Consider the following 13,537-nt stretch of genomic DNA (forward strand, 5'->3'; position numbering starts at 1 on the left):
CTTCACTGTCACCAATCTCCATTTGTATTTGTCTTTGGGCATTTATGTGTTTGTGTTGCTGTCCACCAAATCTCACCAGCCCCAGAATGCTCCCACCGCATTGCAGAACGAAGTCTGGAACGAACGGGGCCAACTCCAACGCACTGCACCTTCCATTTTCTGGAGGAATATGACTGTCCTCCCAGGAAGGCAGCATTGCCGGTGGGGCAGGGAGGGGGAAGACCTCACACAGAGTGGAGATTAAGAAATACTTACAGAATTAATGAATGAGTGTGACAAATGGCCTAGAATGCTCTCAGGCAGGATTCTCGGGCCGGTCATTTTGCAAGAAATAGCCAACTACTTGGCTTGGCTTTCGCCACCGCCCAACAGTCTCTGGAGCTCCACCACCTCTAGGGACCCTGGTGTTGCCCTGGGAATAAAGGGGGCAGCCGGGAAGTCTCGTGCCTTCTGCTTCTGAATAGGTGCCAGCTTGAGGGTTGGAGGATGAGTTCTCCTTGCAACCCACCCTCATCTGGTGGGGGGGATCCAGAGCAGCCACTCCTGGAATCAGCAGAGCACTGGGCGCTGAAGGAGAAAGAAGAAAGGCTCTAGACTCGTCAACTTGGTTTCAGCCCAAGTCTGCAAAAACCCAAATATCTGTTCAGCTGACTCAGGAGGGTATTGTGAAACTTCAAAACCAAAATGACTGTATTTTAAGTTTAAGGATAATTGAGACTACACAGCATTCTCTTCCTGGTTGATTTGCAGAATCCTTCTATCCATGAAGCAATAGCAGGCAAGTGTGGAATTCTTTCAAGTGGGTCAATATCTCTTTCCCACCCTTCCCAGGGTCACCTAACGGAGTGGCTAGGCTCCTTAAAATTTTTTTAAAGCAAGAAGACGCCCGTTATTGATGTCATCAGAAATTGCTCTCTTGGTCTAGTTCTAGTGCCCATTATCCGAATTAACAGAGGGAAGAGTGAAGCAGCTGTGGTAGTGAATCCACAGAATCCTTGCTGGCTAAGAACAGTATCTTCTTCATTGATCTTGTATCAGCGGATGATACTGGCTTTCTGTGTAGAGTTTTATGGTTAACAGTTCACTTTTACTGACATGTCTCTACACGTTGGTAAATGGCTTGTCAGATCTGGGGACTTGTCTTTCTCTGCCTTCAGGCCATTTTCTCGGAGGGAGGTAGTCCAGACTGCCAGCCCTAAGTGTGTTGTATCCTTGTTTCCTTCCCTCCAGTTGGAAGGGAGGCTGCTAAGAGTTCCCAGATCCCAGGAACAATCAGGGAAAGTAAATGTACCAGGCAGCAATTGGTGATACCTGTGTGGCTGCTGGGAGCCTGTCATCGGGTCTTCAGAGGACAAATTTGTAGACTCCATTAACATCGATGCTTGCTGCTAATTGTAACCAGACCCCACCTTATCTCAGCATCTTGCTGCTACTTGAAAAGGGCAGTTCCCCTCCGGGAGCTGACTACCCTTTCCTGCTGCTCTGTGTGTAAAAATGAGAGGATGTTTATTTGCTCAAGGCTGTAATAGAGCCTTCACGTGAGACCAGCAAAGTCTTCATGGGCCTTCCTTGTCTCCGAGAGCTGTCTGCATACATCTGCTTGGGGTGAGGCACAGCACCCAGGCAGATGCGGCCGACTGGTATTAGACCTTCGGGAAAAGTTATTTGGTGCTTTCAGTCCTCCGAGATAGAGGCCATGAGATGCCTCCTTGGTAACATCCATCCCTTCCTCCAAACATTCTTTCAGGTAGAGTTTGCTGTGCACTCAGGTGCGTATGCTGGGAGCTGTGTGAGACCTGGCGTGTGCCGTCTCAGAGCCTCTGGTATGCTTGGGGAAACCAGACTGTTCTACAGGAAAATGGGGCAGCAATACAGGGTTGGCCTCGGGTCAACAATCCCGTTGTGTTCTAGGTAAATAAAGAGCATGTGAAACTCAAACTCTTGCTCCTAAACAAGGCATGAAGTCATAATACCAGGAGTAGGGAGAAGTCAAGTATTTTAAGTATCTCAAGTAAAAAGTACTGAAGAAAAGTGGTGTCGATATCTTTGGAAAGTGGGGGGCCCTTTTCCAAGAGGTGGTTTTGGGGGGGTGACACTGCATGCATCCCCTGGTGCTCGCCCAGTGGTCTGGTGCCACGGGAGTGGGGCAGGCCTTCTTGGGCAAGCATAGTGGGATGGGCAGAGAAGGTATTACCTCAGCTGAGAGCCAAAAAGATTTGGGTCTCCATCGAAGCAGCTAGACACAAGGCTATGCTTTGAGTCATATTTGAGGGTAGAATGTAAAGATCTCCTCCCCAACGGGATTCTTGATAACTTGGCATCTTGGCCTGAAGCCCCTAGAACACAGAGGGCTCCTAAGACAAGGGCTTTTGTGCTTCAGCTTCATGAGGGACAATGATCTCAGAGAACAGAAGTGAGGGAAAAGGTGAGAGCTACAGGGAAAGAGGGCAAAGATGTGAGGATACGTTATTGATCTGATTGCCTCTTGGTATCAAGCCCAACCAGGGGCTCAGTCTTTCAGGATTGTAAAAACGGATTGATCCTAGGGATAGTCAATCAGGAGAGGAAGGGCTGCCCTCTCCCAATGGTGAATAGCTCGTCCCACTGGGCATCCTTTTCCCTGCCTCTCTGGGAGGCACATGGCCAGACTCCCTGAGTGGCTTTGCATTGTCTCACTCCCCAGTGTCAGGAAGAAGCCCTAGGGATGGAAGCAAGAGGTACAGGAAGTAGGGATTCGTTGAGGCACTGCTGGTGGTGCCCATGTGAAGTGGGTAGCTCTCACAGAGCCGGTCACTCCAGTAGTGTCCGGAACTGGAAGAAAAGGCCAAAGGCCCCGGGGACAGATGTGGTTGAGAGGCACTTGACCACATACCTGCACACCACAATGGGCAGGAGGCAAGAGAATTTTCTTTTAATATTGACAAAAGTTTGGGGTGTAGAGTGGAGCAGGGGGCTGGGGGGAATGGGGCAGGGGTAGCCCAAGAAGCATTATTGGATTTCCCAAGGGAGATGGAGATGAAGAGGAAAGGTACCACTGAGTCTGCTGCAGCCAAAGCTTGGTCAGACTAACCCAGTCTACAGGGAAACCATTTTCTCCTCCGGTCCTGGCCTCCATGGAGCCCTGCACCTAACCAAGCTCCTCTGTTGATACTGAGCGCCAGTGCGTGCCTTGTGTTGATATAGACATGTCATGCTGGGTTGTTTAAAGTTAGAGTTCATCAATGAGCCCCATAGTAAGCCATATATGAGCATAAGAAGGTAGCTCAGGGTTGGTAAAAATTGAAACATGGAATAAAGTGAGTTCTCTGGCACCTAGTACACCTGGGAAAGTTGCTTNGTCTAGCTGGGTGAATCTGCTGGATGATGATGTCCTTCGCTGATAATGCGACTATAAGGAAGAGGTGGAGGTTTGATAGAGGTCATAGGTCTGGTTTACTTATGTTGTTTTTAAGGTGCCTATGGGAGACCTTTGGGGAGAAGATCAGTAAATAGCTAGAAATACAGCTTTAATGGCAGGAGAGAAGGAAGGACATCAGAAATCAATATTTAGTAACAGCAGGTGGTTGAAACCATTGGTGGGGATAAGTTTTTTTCAGGGGTGTTGTGGAGACTCAGAAGACAACATGACCGAGGGTGAGACCCTGGAAAATAGGCGTGTTTCCAATGCAGGGAAAGGAAACAGAACCTTTGAAGGAGATCAAGAAGTGATCCAGCAGTAGGGCCTGGATAGTAGAAAGGAGAAAGAGATCCTGGAATGAAGTGAGCCATGTGTTGTTCATCTTCTCATTTCCCAAAGGGCTTTTAGAAGACNAGGCTCCTCCCCTGGAAGCCTGCTTCTTCCTCTCCCACTCCCCCTGCTTGTGTTCCCTCTCTCACTGGCTGTGTCTCTCTGTCAATAAATAAATAAAATCTTTTAAAAATAAATAATAAAAAATAAAAAAAGAAAATTAAAAATTATGCAGGTCGCTTGTGCTATTATATTTCTGTTGGACTACGTTGCACTTCACAATGTGAAGGAATTGTGTACTTGCAAGACACGTGAATCTAGAACATACATTTCATGGTTTACACATTTAACTGATAAAACAGATGTATGTTCCTGCCTTTCATCTCTAACCCATACATTCCACTTCAGGTGGAAGGATCCAGAATCACTTATACTTGGGGAGGCTGGGCTAGGATGCAGAGCCCTGTTTTGCAACACCTCTGTTTTGTGAAGAAGGGAAACAAAAGCCCAGGGATGGAAATGACTTGGTAAGGACTAGAACTCAGGATTCCTGCCATTCAGGCCTGTCTGTGCTGCTCCCACCCTTCAGTGACACTTGGTTGAATCCCAGCCTTCTCCATGGACCATCTGCTTCTCTGGCTGAGGTGCTTTCCTCTTTCCAGATACCCTAAAATTCTCCCCTACCCCGATCGCATGTCATGCTTTCATGCCACAGGCAGCCTGACATTTTCTACTCAATCCCAAGCACTAGAAGCAGATACAGGAGCTCAGAGTCCTGCAGTTGGATATTCTGCTGTAATTGGCTGTTGTTCACTCACCTACCCTGCACAGGTGGGACCAGACTGGGAGCAGGGCTCCCAAATCAGCCTGGAACCAAAAATGAACAGTCGAGCCTATGCTTGTTACTGACCATCACTGAGCTGGCTGGGCTAAAGCACGCCCACCTAGCCTTTTGACCCAAATGCTCTGTGCCCCCAAGGGAGTCCGTAGCTTCCGTGGCTACAGCAAAGCAGAGCTGTGCCGCACACCTTGCAGAAGCTCCGACAGAAATATCGTTAGGCGGCAGGAAAACAATTATCACGTTTTCTAGGGATCTGGTTGAAACTTGAACTAAAGCACAGCAGGAAGCATGAATAGGAAGGGACAGAGTAATTAGATTCTTAGAAGCTAAAGTTGATAGAAATTGGGTGTGGGAGTCTTGGAGAGAGAAGTCTGGTTCTCGAGTCTAGCTGGGTGAATCTGCTGGATGATGATGTCCTTCGCTGATAATGCGACTATAAGGAAGAGGTGGAGGTTTGATAGAGGTCATAGGTCTGGTTTACTTATGTTGTTTTTAAGGTGCCTATGGGAGACCTTTGGGGAGAAGATCAGTAAATAGCTAGAAATACAGCTTTAATGGCAGGAGAGAAGGAAGGACATCAGAAATCAATATTGAGTAACAGCAGGTGGTTGAAACCATTGGTGGGGATAAGTTTTTTTCAGGGGTGTTGTGGAGACTCAGAAGACAACATGACCGAGGGTGAGACCCTGGAAAATAGGCGTGTTTCCAATGCAGGGAAAGGAAACAGAACCTTTGAAGGAGATCAAGAAGTGATCCAGCAGTAGGGCCTGGATAGTAGAAAGGAGAAAGAGATTCCTGGAATGAAGTGAGCCATGTGTTGTTCGTCTTCTCATTTCCCAAAGGGCTTTTAGAAGATNAAACAGAACCTTTGAAGGAGATCAAGAAGTGATCCAGCAGTAGGGCCTGGATAGTAGAAAGGAGAAAGAGATCCTGGAATGAAGTGAGCCATGTGTTGTTCATCTTCTCATTTCCCAAAGGGCTTTTAGAAGATGTACAATTAACGTTTGTTCAATTGAATTAAGTTGCATTATAGTGCACTGCACTGATTTGAGTGGAATTGAGTTCACTACTTCCTGGGCTGCTCTAGGATGTTTAGGCTTTTCCTCTGCTCTGTCCAGATTCTCCCTCTTTCCTTTCTCTTGTTCACTAAGTCCTGGACACAGCAAGAACTTGGTTGCCCGATTAAACATTTCAGGGGTCTAGGGAAAAGCCCCAGATTATCTCACCATTACTATTTGCCTACCTTCCGGTGGTTGTGAGCAGAATGGTCAAGGTAGCAGAGGCTTAAGTAAAAGGACATGAAATGACCTCTCATAATAAACAAGGCAGGTGGTTTCAATTTTGGGGCACGACTTTGGTTGTAAAGGACCTGTGCTTTTTTTTTTTTATCTTCCCACTTTCATATCTTTGCTTTGTCAACTCTCAGTTCCTACATTTATCACCTCATGGTTTTGAGACGGCTCCATAATTCCAAGCATCATGTCCTAAAATAGTCAAGTTCTTGGTAGGAATAAAATGTCAGGCCTCTGCTGTATCTTTGACGGAGATAAAAATCTTCATCAGAAGTTTCCCCAGCTGACTTCCTGTTATGCCTCATCAGCCAATTGGCCATATGTCCATCCCTAAGCCAACTACTAGCAAAGGGGAATGGTATTACCACGCTTGGCTTAACCAGGTCATGGCTCCTCCCTTGGAGCTGGAGGAAGATCCGCTTTCCCCGGGCATGGTACTACCAGAAAAAAACCAAAACCAAAACAACAAAATGGTGCCCCATAAACTAGGGAAGAAGGAGGGAATGGCTGTGGGAAGGAAATCAGTGGTGTCTTCCTTACCCATATTTTTGGTCCTTGTGACTTAGTTTTGAAAACATTCAATTCAACATTTAATGAGTACTTACTGTGTATCAAGAATAGTAATCTCACCACTGAGGCAGGTAACGTGTCAGACTGAAAAATCTGAGTAGATCCTTCTGCCTCCCACCTCTTGTGGAGCTCTTTCACTCCTTGGAGGACCTTTCTGCTCGGGATCCTGAACCAACCCTCTAGGTTCTGCTCCATTCTAAACTGATATTGTGGCCAGTTCCCTCACCACCTTGGTTGGTGCTACCCCTGACTTTCAAAATCCTGGATTCCCATCATCTTTGTTGTGTTTCAGTGGACCTTGTCCTCTATATTCCTGGTCTCTTCCCTTTAAAATATTTTGCTGCCTATTCTCCAATCTGTCTCTGATCCGTCTCCCTCAGTCTTGGTTTCCATCTGTCAACCTCAGTGTCACCTTCTACCTGGTGTGCTCACTGTGTCTTCCTACCCAGTTCACTCTCTTCCACCTTGGGCCTTGTACCACTTTGTTCCTCAGAAGTCACCTGCTGACCTTGCTGACTGTTTCTGATTTGGACAGTCACTGGCTCACAAAGTTCCAGTGAGTCCTCATTGCCTGTTACATGAAGTCTGAAATCTGATTTAAAAAACAAAAAACAAAAATCCTAGCTAACAACTGTGTTGCCTTTGTAGAGGGGACTTGCATGAGGGGTTCCGTAACATCATCTGTATTACTTGAGACTTTTACTGCAGCAAAGTATTCTGTGTGACTTGCATAATTAAAAAGCAAAATGAAAAACCTCTAGCCCAGCATTCTGAGCTTTCCACATTCTTTCCAGCTTCTCTCCCACTACTCTTCTATGTGAACTTTCCTCTCCATTCAGATTGGCATCCTTCCTGCCCTCAAGACCAGCCTTGAACTGTTGCTCAAGACACAACCCATTATCAAATGACCTATGTCTTTCCCTCCTGACTTAATCAATCTCTAACCCTTCCTCAAGCTTCCAAGACCTAGACACCTTGCCCAGCAGCCCCATCTCACCTCGTGCCAGCCCCTCCCTTTCTCCGTAAGCCTCTTGGGCTCTCTTGTCTCCGTTCTCCGTGAGCTTTTGTTGTTGTACATCAGGACCCCGGAGACACCGACCCCTGTGTCACTTGGCTCTGCTCTCTGGGTGCTGCCTGATAGCGCATCGACTCTTGCTGCCTTTATTCATTCATTCTGATTTTTGCTGGTGACACTGAATGTGGCTGGCGTGGCTGAGGCAAAATGTCAGCTGATAGTGGGCTTTAAGATGTGGTCTCCCAAAATGCACTGACCATGAACTGAAAACACTTGCACTATTCATTTGGCTTTTAGATGTTTACTTCCTGGTTATACCTCTGATATTGCAGCCTTGAGGCATTGCTTAAATGGCACATCATTGCCTACTACTTCCTATAATCTCATCCCCCTAGTAAGATTGTAAATGGCATAAAAGGCAGTGTCATATCTTACTTATTTTTATTTACTGCCCCCCCCAGCATCTTTCTCAGTAAATAGTTGGGTTTTTTAATTTTAATTCAGTTTCTTTACAACGTTTCCTTCATAGCTGTATTTTCTTTTTTTTAATTTATATTTTTTATTCTGCTTATTCAACATTTAAAAAAATTTTTTTTAATAATAACATTTTTTTATTATATTATGGTGACTAACAGCTGTCTTTTCAAACCGGCACTCATAGACTTACTCATTTTTTAAATATTTAAAACCCCACATTTGAATGTGAGGGTTGATGTTTCCAACCCCCTTTATATAAGTGACCCCTCTAACCCCATAATCACCTACTTGGAGGTTCAGAGCCTTGAAGAACCTTCTCTGGGTTTCTACTTTCCTCCCTGATCTGTAGGAGGTTGAGAATGAAGGGAATTGGTTCTGCAAATGGGGTAAGTTGCCTGGAAATGGCCTGATCTACTGGTTTCCTTGAGACTGTGTTATGTAGAAGCTTGTGAACTGCACACAGCTCTGCCCACTCTCTGGCCTGAAGGAGACAACAAGGAGTGGGCCAAAAGGAACGAAATGGAGGTGGGGGAGCCAGAACAGGGTAATCAGAAAAGCTGAATGCGGAGAACTGAGGCCCATTGCCTGAGGCTGCTGCGAAATTGGTGGGAGGGGGAGCATCGCAGCCCCACCCCCCCACGGCTGGTGCTCGATGGCTTTAATGATTGTATTCTGAGTAGCATTTAGGCTGGCATTTAGTCAGGCCCAGAATGTGAATTCTTGCAGAGGAGGCAGCCAGCACAATCCTGCTTTGTTCTAGTTCTTTGAGGACTAAGGAAATAATTTTTAAAACAATACCCTCCTTCCTGGGCTGTCACTTGTTTGTTTGCTGTGAGGATTTCTCAGTAACTCTTTGGTCTCTGTTGTTTGTGTTTAACCTCTGTGCTCCTAACCGCAAGTAGAAATTGCTGGAAGGGAGGGTTTGGGTTCATACGAAAGGCTGGCCATATATTGTGGCATTCTACGTATGTTGGACACTCGTCAAGGGCCACGGACCAGGGTCTCTCTTTCCTTTTTTCCTTTAGGCATCCATTTGACACTTTGCAGGCCTTGGTTCAACACAGTCCAGGACCATTCTAGGAAATATTTGGGTGTGGAAAAGAAGTAAAAGACATACTGTAGTCGGTATACAATATTATTATAAATGGCTGACACTACTTATTGAATTTCTTTTACTCTGACCGGAAACTAAGCTAGAAACATTATAGATATCACTAAGTGTAATCGTCAAACATTTCTTGAGTGCTTTTTATCCAGGCACGATGGATGTTAGGGGTAGGGAGGGAACTTAGGTTAGCGGGAAAGATAGCTAGCATTGAACAAGTAATTACAGGGGTGTATGGGTGCCTTGCCACTCTTAAGGGTGCTCCTCCCAGCTGCATCAGATCACCTGGAGCTTGTTAGTAGAATGTAGCCCTGGATATGCTGCATTTTAACGAGATCACCAGGTGATTCATTTGTATGTGCAAAGAAGGTACTGCCAGCGGACTGGGACGTAGCTTGCTCCAGGATGGCAGATCAAAGAAGGCTCTCTGCATACGCAACTTCTACACTAAGAAATGATCCCAGCAGAAAAGAAGGTAACAGGTGAAGCAAGCTTCAGGCAGAGGGAGCAACCTGTGCCTGCTGGGGCTGTGACATGCACTACGATAGCAGAGCTGAGGGGTAGACATGGGCCAGCTGGGGGAAAGCCTTGTAAACCAGGGTAGAAAACTTAGATCCAGTGCGAATGGATTGAAGAGAAATAGTGTCCCCAATTTATAGATGAGGAAACAAACCAGAACTCAGGTGGAGTAACTGGTCCAAGGCCATACAGCTAGGAACTCATTGGTAAACTAATAAGGGCTGGAATTTACATCTGGATCTCCAATTCCAAAGCCCGTTTTCTGAACCCCTCCATGATTTTGTCTTCTCAGGTCATTAAGAAGACAAAAGATGATATAATTTTTAATGCATCTCTGTAGTAGTTAGGATTTGAATGATCTTATAATAAAGTGGCTTCAATAAAACAAGATGATTACACTTGGAATAACATAGTAAAACTCGTGAAGTCAGAAGAGATACAAATTCGTTTTGAGCACAGATTTTACCCCCATAGGGGTGGGAAGGTACAGTATAAAAGTTTCTTAGGAGATAGAGTATAAAAGGAGACACTATACATCGTATCGATATAACTCTGATTATCTGAAGAAATGGATGACCTTGTCAAAAAGAACCTTTTAATTTTTCTTATCATAAAGTGAGAGGAAGCATGAAGTGGTGAATTGTGAGGGTAAGCACAATATGATTAAACTAGGGTTGTTTCCTTCCCTTGTGCTGCTAGGCTGAGTGAGACCTTGCCTCCCTTCGTTCTGTCTGCTCATGGTGGGGATATCAGTGCCCTCACAGCCAGAAGGCAGGAGGAATCAGAGGGACCAGGCACAGCCTGCGCGCTCCACCGTCCAGATGGGTGAGATTTGGCATTGGCACCAGCTCAGAGGACCTCTTCTCAGGAGACCCTCCAGGTCTCAAGTGGCTCACTGATTTCTAAGAGGTCACATTGGCCATCCCAGCCACTGCAGGGGAAGAGTGAGAGCAGACTCTTGTCCTTGGTGTGGGGAAGGTGAAAAGAGGAGATAGGAGCCCTGGAGCTCAGGGGATTCCAAAGCTATTGGGAGGTATGACCTTTAACTTTGGGGAGCTTCCAGTCTAATAGGAGAGGCACAGTCCCTGACTTTGGAGAGCTGCAAGTGTGATGAGGGAGGCACAGCTTCTGTCTTCATGAAGTCCAGACTGAAGGGTAGAAACTGATCTGCCCCCGGGAGCCTCCATGCTGATGGGAGACACAGAAAGCAGCACAATTATCAAAGTTACCAAAGCTGTAAAAAAAAAAAAAATCACAGCACTCCTGGCTCCAGGTTGCCATCAGGACTTCGAAATATGACAGCTTGCTTCTTCTTGCCTTTTCCTGGCCAGCTGCAAAAGCCACAAGTGCTCATCACATGGGCAAAGTAGAAGCCAATGAAGACAGTAATGTCCCAGATCATGCTCCTCTTAATTAAATAGGATATCTTTGCCCAGGGTTTATTTTAGGTTGTTACTTATAACCCTGGCAGAAGAGAAGGAGGTACTCCTGAGGCTGAGACAGGTAGCTAGGCAACACTCAGGCCATCTCTCCCCCTTTCCCCTCATCCGAACACCAACTTTGCTCACAGTTCACACTCCCCTGCACAGCCAAGGCCCGTGGCACCAGTAGTGGGTGACACATTTCCAGTTCCCACCTAAAGAACAGCTGTGCCTTCCAGCTGATGCTCTAGAGCACTGTCTAGCAGGTGGTGTATTTTTCTGGGCTCGGCAAAAAAGGGGATCCTTCTGTCTCCCTGCCCTTCCTCCCCAACACCTCCTCTGGAGACTGCAACTGCTGATAGCAGGCAAGAAAGAAGAGCAGCTTGAGGTTTGCTGAACGGGACAGTGGATTAACCAGGAGGTTCTTGCTTTTGTCCCACAAGTGATTTACGTGTCAACTTGAGCAAGTTGTCCTCTATTCCTTTACTCTGCCACCAGGACCTCACTTTCCCCATCGATATTAAACTAAGACCACATGATCTGAAATCATGAGACCCAGGTTCAATTCCTAGCTCTCCTACTCCAAGCTGCATGACCTTGGATGAGGGGATCCTATTTGTCCTCAGATAAAGGATTTTTAAGAATCATTTGAGTTTAAGTTTTCTTATCAGTAAGATGGGAATGATGATGAGAATACCTACCATGCTGGGTGGTTATGATGATCACTTGCAGTGAATATGTTGAAGTGCTGTGAGAATTTTAAAACCTTTAATAACCAGTGAAGGGGAAATGGACACGTTTCCCTTTTCTCCTCATGTGATTGTGGAGTTGATACTATTGGGGGGGGATCATATATGAAAACAAAAAGTTCGTTAAAATATAAGAGATTAACGTAGCCAAAATAAGTATTGAGTTCACTCAAGCCTGAGAGCCTGAGTAATAGGAACAGGTAACTCATGATCAATACTGTGCCAGGGCTGAGGGGGAGAAAGGATAAGTGGAAAACCAGGTCTCAGGCTCAGAGAAACGCAGAGTTTAATAGGAGAAATGAAACTAAGAACATGGTGGTAGTATGTAATATTAACTGTTGTATTTCATACTCGAAGTGCTTGGAAGGTTCAAAGGAATCCAGGAAGCCTGCATGGAAGAAACACTTTTTATTATAGCTGCATGTATTAATGTATTCACTTATTGAACAAATATTTTTTGAGCCCCATCTGTGGACTGGGCACTGTTCTAGAATCAGAGATGTAGCAGGAAATAGATAAAATCCCTGCATTTCAAGGGGCTTACATTTTAATGGGGAAAGACAGGCAATAAACAATGAAAATAAAATAAGTCATCCATTAGGAGGGGGTAAGTGCGAATGAGTTATAAAATAGAGCAGGTGTAAGGGGGATGGACAATGTTGGGGCAACATGGTCTGCAATTTCAGATAGTGTTGACTAGGCAGTTCCTAACTGAGAAAGAGACAATGGAGCAAAGACCCAAGGGAGAAAAGTAAGATAGCAGGCAAGAATGGTGGTGTGGACCAGGGGAATAGCAGGAGAGGAACTGAGGACAGAAAAGATTCCGTTCAAATATAAGATAGCAGTCAAGAATGGTGGTGTGGACCAGGAGAATAGCAGGAGAGGACCTGAGGACAGAAAAGATTCCGTTCAAATCAAGAGGCAGTAGAATTTGCTGATGGCTCAGGTGTGAGGTGAGAGGGAGGGAGAAGAGTCACAGATGACTCTAAGGGTTTGTCATGAACACCTGGAAGAAGAGTTATCATTAACTCAAATGGCGTGTTGGTGGGAAAGGTGGAAGAAGATACAGTGAGAGATGCCAAGCAGGCAGTTAGATATGTGGGTCCAAAGTTCAGTGGAAGGGTCCTGGGCTAGAGATGTAAAACTGAGAGTTTTCAGCATATCGATGGTATTTAATGCTATGAGACTACATGAGGTCACCCAGGCAGAGAGCATAAGTAGAGAAGAGATCCTAGGATGTAGCCCTCTAACAGAAGTTGGGAAGAAGAGGAGAAACCAGTACAGGAGACTGATAAGGAAGCAGTAAGAAGGGGATTGTAGATATTGTGCTGTTCCAGGTGCCAAGGGAAGGAAGCGTTTCCAGGAAGTTGGAGTGAACACTGTGTTAGATCAAGAAAGATGAGAACTAGGAATTTATTTGCCATTGGGCTTATACTGTTAAGGTGACCTTGTTAGACCAGTTTGGGTTGAGTTGGAGGGGGAGGGAGATCTTGATCGGAATGGGTTTAGAAGAAGTTTGGAGAAGAGAAATAAAGGAAAGAGAAATAGGGCAGTTGCCAGAGAGGATAGTGGGGCTAAGGGAAAGCTCTTTAGATTGGGAGAAATCACAGCATGTTTTTAAGCTGGTGGGAAAGATCCAGTGAACAAGGAAGGATGGGGAAGCATTTTTTTCTTTAAAAAATAAAGTGTAGGGGCGCCTGGGTGGCTCAGTCGTTAAGCGTCTGCCTTTGGCTCAGGGCGTGATCCCAGAGTCCTGGGATCGAGCCCCACATCAGGCTCCTCTGCTGGGAGCCTGCTTCTTCCTCTCCCACTCCCTCTGCC

The 13,537-nt window shown here is 45.8% G+C and overlaps 1 protein-coding gene across 5 annotated transcripts in view; it reads left to right on the plus strand.

Annotated features, from left to right (window-relative positions):
• The window catches only part of NFASC (neurofascin), a 179,514-nt gene that overhangs the window by 54,257 nt on the left and 111,720 nt on the right, over nucleotides 1–13,537 (plus strand). The window contains exon 1 of one of the 5 annotated variants that reach the window (XM_034667110.1): nucleotides 10,267–10,371. The exons of 3 other annotated variants lie outside the window; for them this stretch is intronic. The gene's annotated coding sequence lies outside the window, so the exon portion shown is untranslated. Of the gene's footprint in view, nucleotides 1–10,266; nucleotides 10,372–13,537 lie in introns of those variants that run through there. One more of the 5 variants, XM_019798575.2, reaches the window with a different exon arrangement.

Source organism: Ailuropoda melanoleuca, chromosome 8, assembly GCF_002007445.2.
Source record: "Ailuropoda melanoleuca isolate Jingjing chromosome 8, ASM200744v2, whole genome shotgun sequence".
Lineage (NCBI taxonomy): Eukaryota > Metazoa > Chordata > Mammalia > Carnivora > Ursidae > Ailuropoda > Ailuropoda melanoleuca.